The sequence below is a fragment of the Salmo salar genome, chromosome ssa15 (assembly GCF_905237065.1).
Source record: "Salmo salar chromosome ssa15, Ssal_v3.1, whole genome shotgun sequence".
Lineage (NCBI taxonomy): Eukaryota > Metazoa > Chordata > Actinopteri > Salmoniformes > Salmonidae > Salmo > Salmo salar.
Genome location: NC_059456.1, coordinates 62,095,265 through 62,104,428, shown reverse-complemented (window position 1 = coordinate 62,104,428; position 9,164 = coordinate 62,095,265).

The following is a 9,164-nucleotide window of genomic DNA, read 5'->3' as shown; positions in this document are numbered from 1 at the left end:
TGCATGCGTTTTCAAAACCTCAAAACCCTGTTAACAACAAATGTTCCCACAACTTCAGAGGAAGTTCCCTTAAGTCTGCCGTTTTCATAGGAATGTTCCAGTGAAGTGCAAGGACTGTTTCCAAGAGACCATTCCGTTAATATCAAACAGAACTTACCCAGAATGTGGTTACCATGTTCACTGAATATTCAATATGTTCTAGACACGTTTTCTAAGGGTTGGGAGAATATTCCGAACTCCCACAACATACACAGAACATGGCAAACTCTAAAATATGAATGTTCTAGACACGTTTCATTGTAACGTTGCCAGAACATTTGTGTGTCAGTTGTCCGGAAATCGCCTGATGATCCCAAAGAAACATTCTCCAAAACATTTGTTTCATCATTACACGTCACCCCATGTAACTGGCCGAGCCCATCGATTCTGATATTTGAACCACAGATCCATTAACTCCCAACCTCTTGGTTCACGGCATTCCTATCGTCCTGATACACCACCATGTCTGTGTCAGTTATGTTAATTTGACTGTTCTCTTGATTTGATTACTTATTTTAGGGATTTTTCTGTAGTTGTCTAATGTTTGTGGGGAATATAACCTTGTTTTTAATGTTATAGTTTTTGAGTATTTTTAACAGGGCTGAGATTTACTCAAGTGCATTCACCCTATTATTTACACCTAGACTGTTGTTTCAGGTCTACACAAGTGCCGAGGGTTTGGGTTTGCTTGTGGACAGGGCCTTACTATACTGGCCCAATAAGCACATGTCCTAGGGATATCCCTTATTGGAGAGTGGTTAGTGTGTTTGTCATTGGTGCTGGTGGCATGGGTTAGAGACCCACACTACTCTCATTCTTAGCAATGTATGTTAATGTAATTATTTGGCAACAGTTACACCTTACTGATCTAATTAAAATCAGTTTCTCATTGAAAGATGTGAATCTGTAGGATTACCTCTTGAGCACAAATTATCAGTATTTATTAGTTCTGTATAGCTGAGTATCTCTCCATTGTCTTCTTGAAATGCACTTTGAAGTAAATCTCAGCTCGGACTCAGGGATGGCTAACCCAGGAGATCCCTTCAATCTCCAGAGTTAGGTAAATCTGCTTTTAGTTTTTTTGCACCTCGTGATCTGTTTTTTCATAAAGTTGGTGGATTTGGTGCCTCTAGTGCACCAATGTCACTCAATCCAAGTGTCTGGGTTTTCGCTCCTTCCTTGTACTTGATGTTTTAAGGTCTCTAATTAGTAAGGAACTAATTAGAGACCCACACCTGGTTGTCTAGTGCTTAATTGAAAGGAAAAACCTGCGGACACTAAACCCTCGCTGGATTAAAATATGCCTATTATCAAACGCTTTAATCCAAAGCAATTTAGTCTTGCGTGAATATATTTTACATACAGGTGGTCCTGGGAATCAAACCCTCAATCCTGGCATTGCAAGCTCCATGATGTACCAATTGAGCTACAGAGGACTAGGAGTTTGACACCCCTGCTCTAGGGCAATTCAGGTGGATGTTAGAGGGACTTTTTACTGAATGTTTTTTATATGGATGTGCTTTGCTTTTTGTGTTTTCTTTTTGTGTGTGTACAGTGTATTCGGGAAGTATTCAGACCCTTTGACTTTTTACACATTTTTGTTAATTTTCAGGCTTATTCTAAAATGGATTAGTGTTTTTCCTCAATCTACACACTGTACCCCATAATGACAGCCAAAAAGTATTTTTTTTTGTGTGTGCAAATTTATAAAACAAAATAAGGCATTTACATAAGTATTCAGACCTTTTTACTCAGTTCTTTGTGAATGCAACTTTTTGGAAATTATTACAGCCTCAAGTCTTGGGTATGACGCTGCAAGCTTGTTACTCCTGTATTTTGAGTTTTCCCATTTTTCTTCTCTGCGGATCCTCTCATGCTCTGTCAGGTTGGAAGGGAAGCGTCACTACACAGCTATTTTCATGTCTCCAGATATACGATTGGTTTCAAGTCCGGGCTCTGGCTGGACCACTCAAGGACATTGAGACTTGTCCAGAAGCCACTCCTGCGTTGTCTTGGCTGTGTGCTTAGGGTTGTTGTCCTGTTGGAAGGTGAACCTTCGCCCCAGTCTGAGGTCTTAACCTGCTCCAGAGCGCTCTTCATCAAGGATATCTCTGTACTCTCTGTTCATCTTTCCCTCAATCTCCCAGTCCCTGCCGCTTAAAAACATCCCCACAGCATGATGCTGCCACCACCATGCTTCACCATAGGGATGGTGCCAGGTTTCCTCCAGAAGTGACGCTTAGCATTCAGGCCAAGTTTCATCAGACCAGAAAATATAGTTTATTGTGGTCAGAGTCCTTTAGGTGCCTTTTGGCAAACTCCAAGTGGGCTTTCATGTACCTTTTACTGAGGAGTGGCTTCCATCTGACCACTCTACCATAAAGGCCTGATTGGTGGAGTGCTGCAGAGATTGTTGTCCTGGAAGGTTCTCCCATCTCCACAGAGGAACTCTAGAGCTCTGTCAGCGTGACCATCGGGTTCTTAGTCACCTCCCTGACCAAGGCCCTTCTCCCTGATTGCTCAGTTTGGCCGGGCAGCCAGCACTAGGAAGAATCTTGGTGGTTCCAAACTTCTTCCATTTAAGAATGATGGAGGCCACTGTTCTTGGAGACCTTCAATGCTGCAAAAATGTTTTGGTACCCTTCCCCAGATCTGTGCCTCGACAGTCCTGTCTCGGAGCTCTACGGACAATTCCTTTGATCTCATGGCTTGGTTTTTGCACTGTCAACTGTGGGACCTTGCAGAGACAGGTGTGCCTTTCCAAATCATGTCCAATCAATTGAATTTACCACAAGGGCTTCCCGGGTGGCGCAGTGGTCTACGGCACTGCATCGCAGTGCTAGAGTCGTCACTAAAGATCTGCGTTCGATCCCGGGCTGTGCTGCAGCCGGCTGCTACCGGGAGACCCATGATGCGGCGCACAATTGGCTCAGCTTCGTCCAGGTTAGGGGAGGGTTTGGTCGGCTGGGATGTCCTTGTCCCATCGCACTCTAGCGCCTTCTTGTGGCTTCCAGGCGCATGCGCGCTGACTTCAGTCACCGGCTGTACGGTGTTTCTTCCGACACATTGGTGCAGCTGGCTTCTGGGTTAAACGAGCATTTGTCAAGAAGCAGTGTGGCTTGGCGCAGTTGTTTCGGACGCATGGATCTCGACCTTCGCCTCTCCCGAGTCCCATCACGGCAACTTCCATACGGACAAGACTAACTACCCATTTAGATATCATGAAATTGGGGAGAAAATGGGTGAAGTACCAACACTCAAAAGAAATTTTATCTATCTATTTAATACGTTTGCAAACATTTACAAAAAAAAAAGGTTTTTTGCTTTGTCATTATGGGGTATTGTGTGTAGATTGAGGGGATTTTTTTTTTTTTTTTTTTTTTAAATCCTGTTTTCTACAATAAAGCTATAACAAAATGTGGAAAAAGTCAAGGTCTGAATACTTTCCGAATGCGCTGTAGATCTCTATAGTAGAATTGTTTATTGATATTTGACAGGTCATCCATCGTAAGTAAGAATTTTTTTCTTAATTGTTTTACCTGTATAAAGGTGAAATAAATGTAAGATCAAACTTATTATGATAGTGATTCAGGATTAACATTAAAACAGGCTGAAATACCCCACCAACATTAGACCACTATACAGAAAGCCCTAAAATTGTGGCATCAGAGTGCAGAACAAGCTTCAAACAGGATGCACACCCCACGGAGCACACGGTAAGATTAGTGACATATTTTTTGCTGTTTTGATGTTAAGGTTATAAAATTGTCATAATGCATTGTGACGTAAATGTGCATACTATGTACTGGTGCATAAAAATAAAGTTTCTCATATTAGGTTTGAATTTTGTAATTGTCATTTTTTGTCTCGCTTTACCAACCATAGCTAGCTGAAGTAAGACCGCATGGAGTAGCTAAAGTGGGGTTGTCTTTTTTTCCCATTTAACCTTTAAGGCAAGTCAGTTAAGAACAAATTCTTATTTACAATGACGAGCTACCCCGGCCAAACCCTAACGACGCTTAGCCAATGGTGCGCTGCCCTATGGGATTCAAATCACGGCCGGTTGTGATACAGTCCAGGATCGAACCAGGGTCTAGTGACGCCTCTAGCACTGAGATGCAGTCCTTTGGACCGCTGCGCCACAAAACTGATGCTTGCGCAACTTTGGGGCAAGACAGACTGGGTTGGCTTAGATTTGACGACATGTAAACTCTTGTCTCCAATGTTTTGTCTCCATACATTTGAACAATGAGAACGCCTCTTAAATACATCATTAAAGTTGTTGGTTAGCTGGCTAGCGAATTTGAGCCATATTTGCATTGACATGCAATCAGTCAAAATGACATGGTATCAAAAACAAGATGAAATGAGTCACCATTCCCTACATGGCATTTCTTTTGTTATTGTTGATAGCTATCTGGCCATCCAGAATCACAACTCTGACTTTGCCCCATTTGAAGCGTACACTTCCTTTTTGTGAAGTTGTCAGCTAACCCATCTATAGTAGGGTATTTTCAGAAAAAGTGGGACACTGTGTTTCCGTCTTCTGTAACTGCTGTCTAACATATTAACACATTGCTGAAATCCTCAAGATAATATAAAGTGTGAAGTGAATTGTCATTGGTGTACAATTAGGACTATAATAATTGAGAATATCACTACATATCGTATCTTGAGGTACTTGGCACGGCTGTTCCAGTTAACCAAACGCTAACTGAAAATATGGTTTTGGCGCGGTGTACACAAGTGGATGTGTCATGCCTGATAACATTTTTCCTCTGTGTGATTAGGAAACATCTTGAGGATTTCAGAAATATATCATGTTGGTGTAATATGTTGGATAGTCAAATCTAATTTTATTCACTGTAAGGTGTAGACTTTACAGTGAAATGCTTGCTTACAAGCCCTTAACCAACAATGCAGTTTTAAGAGATACCCCCCCCAAAAAAAATTAAAATAAATGAAATAGAAGTTGTAAAAAATTAAAGAGCAGCAGTAAAATAGCGAGGGGGTACAAGTACAGAGTCAATGGGCTGGGGCACCGGTTAGTCGAGGTAATATGTACAGTCGTAGTCAAAAGTTGAGAATGACACAAATATTAATTTACACAAAGTTTGCTGCTTCAGTGTCTTTAGATATTTTTGTCAGATGTTACTATGGAATACTGAAGTATAATTACAAGCATTTCATAAGTGTCAAAGGCTTTTATTGACAATTACATGAAGTTGATGCAAAGAATTAATATTTGCAGTGTTGACGCTTCTTTTTCAAGACCTTTGCAATCCATCCTGGCATGCTGTCAATTTCTTGGCTGCATCCTGACTGATGGTAGCCCATTTTTGCATAATCAATGCTTGGAGTTTGTCAGAATTTGTGTTTTTGTTTGTCCACCCGCCTCTTAAGGCTTGAACACAAGTTCTCAATGGGATTAAGGTCTGGAGAGTTTCCTGACCATGGACCTAAAATATTGATGTTTTGTTCCCCGAGCCACTTAGTTATCACTTTTTCCTTATGGCAAGGTGCTCCATCATGCTGGAAAAGGCATTGTTCATCACCAAACTGTTCCTGGATGGTTGAGGGAAGTTGCTCTAGGAGGATGTGTTGGTACCATTCTTTATTCATGGCTGTGTTCTTAGGCAAAATTGTGAGCCCAGTCCCTTGGCTGAGAAGCAACCCCACACATGAATGGTCTCAGAATGCTTTACTGTTGGCATGACACAGGACTGATGGTAGCACTCACCTTGTCTTCTCCGGACAAGCTTTTTTTCCGGGAGCCCCAAACAATCGGAAAGGGGTTTCATCAGAGAAAATGACTTTACCCCAGTCCTCAGCAGTCCAATCTCTGTACCTTTTGCAGAATATCAGTCTGTCCCTGATGTTTTTCCTGGAGAGAAGTGGCTTCTTTGCTGCCGTTCTTGACACCAGGCCATCACCCAAAAGTCTTCGCCTCACTGTGCGTGCAGATGCACTCACACCTGCCTGCTGCCATTCCTGAGCAAGCTCTGTACTGGTGGTGCCCCGATCCCACAGCTGAATCAACTTTAGGAGACGGTCCTGGTGCTTGCTGGACTTTCTTGGGTGCCCTGAAGCCTTCTTCACAACAATTGAACCGCTCTCCTTGAAGTTCTTGATGAACCGATAAATGGTTGATTTAGGTGCAATCTTACTGGCAGCAATATCCTTGCCTGTGAAGCCCTTTTTTTGCAAAGCAATGATGACGGCACGTGTTTCCTTACAGGTAACCATGATTGACAGAGGAAGAACTCATTCCAAGCACCACCCTCCTTTTGAAGCTTCCAGTCTGTTATTCGAACTCGATGACAGTGATCTCCAGCCTTGTCCTCGTCAACACTCACATGATGTCAGCTGGTCCTTTTGTGGCAGGGCTGAAATGCAGTGGAAATGTTTTTTGGGGGATTCAGTTCATTTGCATGGCAAATAGGGACTTTGCAATTAATTGCAATTCATCTGATCACTCTTCCTGCTTTAATTTTAGCTTGTAAACAGGAATCAGGAGGATAGAATTATGGTCAGATTTGCCAAATGGATATCGAGGGAGAGCTTTGTACGTGTCTCTGTGTGTGGAGTAAATGTGGTCTAGAGTTATTATTTTTGTATTTTTTTTATTTTTTTTTTCTTTTTTTTTCTCTGGTTGCACATTTGACATGCTGGTAGAATTTAGGTAAAACGAATTTAAGTTTCCCTGCATTAAAGTCCCCGGCCACTAGGAGCGCTGCCTCTGGATGTGTGTTTTCTTGTTTGCTAATGGCTGTATACAGCTCTTTGAGAACGGTGTTAGTGCCAGCATCGGTTTGTGGTGGTAAATAGACAGCTACGAAGAGTATAGATAAACTCTCTTGGTAGATAGTGTGGTCTACAGCTTATCATGAGATACTCTACCTCAGAGCAAAACCTCAAATTCCTTAGATATTGTGCATCAGCTGTTGTTTACAAATATACATAGACCGCCACCCCTCGTCTTACCAGAGGCTGCTGTTCTATCCTGCCGATACGGTGTATAACCCGCCAGCTGTATGTTATTCATGTCGTCGTTCAGTCACGACTCTGTGAAACATAAGATATTAACGTTTTTAATTTCCCGTTGGTAGGTTATACTTGCTTGTATGTAGGAAGGAGAGGAGAGGAGAGAAGGGTGAGGAGGAGGGAAGGACAAGAGGAGAGGAAAGAGGGAGAGGAAGCATCTCATCTCATGTCACGATTGTTAAGCATGGTGGTGGCCGCATCATGTTATGGATATGCTTGTCATCGACAAGGATTAGTGGCTTTTTTTTTTCTCCAGCAGACACTGGGAGACAAATAACCTAAAACACGAGGCCAAACATCCGCTGGAGTTTACCAAGACAACATTGAATGTTCCTGTGTGGCCTAGTTACAGTTTTGAGTTAAATCGGCTTGAAAATCTAAAGCAGTACTTGAAAATGGCTGTCTAGCAATGATCAAAAACCAACTTGACAGAGCTTGAAGAATTTTAAGAAGAATAATGTGCAAATATTGTACAATCCATGTATGCTAAGCGCTTAGAGACTTACCCGGAAAGACTCACCGCTGTAATCGCTGACAAAGGTGATTCTAACATGTATTGACTTAGGGGTGTGAAGTCTTATGGTAATATCTAATTTACATATTTCATTTTCAATAAATTTGCTAACATTTCTAATGTTTTCACTTTGTCATTATGGGGTATTCTGTGTAGATTGTAGTGTTCTTAAACTATTTTGAATTCAGGCTGTAACACAACACACTGTGGAATAAGTAACGGGGTATGAATTCTTTCTGAAGGCACTGTAACCCTGTTTTAATGTTACTCCTGAATCACTATGGTCAATAAAATACTTTCTTGAGTGTACTTTTAAGAGCTGAGATTTATTTAAAAGTGCATTTCAAGAAGACGATGGGATGTTCAGCTATATAGAATGAATTAATACTGATCATTTTTGAGAGGTAGTGGACGTAGTCATAATTTGTGCTCAAGGGTTAATCCTACAGATTTCTAACTTTCATTGAGAAACTGATTTTAATTAGATCAGTTAGAGGTGTTTGTAAATGTTGCCAAATAATGACAAAGATATTGCTAAGAATGTGAGAGTAGTGTGATTCCCCTAGCGGGTCTCGAACTCAGGCCACCAGCACCAATTATGAATGCCATAACCACTGTCCCAACAAGGGATATCCTTGGGGCATGGCTTATAGACTGGTTGGCTGACAACATCACGAAAATGATGCACTGGCACATTGATGTGGCCAGATGGCATGCACTGTTATGATTATGAACGGTCAGATAGCTAGCAACAATGACAAGAAGCTGCCATGTGGGGAATCGTAGGTGTCTTGTTTCAGCTTGTTATATGTTATTGTTATCTGTAAATAGCCCATCCAATCTACGTCATCCCCATACTGTATTTATTTATCTTGCTCCTTTGCACCCCAGTATTTCTACTTGCAGTCATCTTCTGCACATTCTACCATTCCAGTGTTTAATTGCTATATTGTAATTACTTCGCCACCATGGCCTATTTATTGCCTTACCTCTCTTATCCTACCTCATTTGCACACACTGTATATAGATTTTTCTACTGTATTATTGATTGTATGTTTGTTTATTCCATGTGTAACTCTGTTGTATGTTTCGAACTGCTTTGCTTTATCTTGGCCAGGTCACAGTTGCAAATGAGAACTTGTTCTCAACTTGCGTACCTGGTTAAATAAAGGTGATTTTAAAAATGTAGACAAAATTGATACCATGTCTTGTTTTCAGGTGTTTTGACTGATGTCATGTCTATGCTAATATGGATCAAATTTGCTAGCTAGCTAACCAACAACTGTAACAATGTATTTGAGAGACAACAAGGGCTCATTGTGCAAATATTTTTGTTTTGTCAATAAACATTTGGAAACAAAACATTGTTTACATATTGTCAACAGCCTATGCCAACCCCTGCTATAATAATATACTGCAGTTGATTGAGTGATTCCCCGAGTGACGTCAAAGTCCATTGTTTCAGAACACCAAACATCCAGAACGTTCAAACTACTTTGCAAACTGTTGGTTTAAACTTGTTGTAGTTTATTTTTGGGGATGAAATGTTAATAGTGGTCAAAATAAT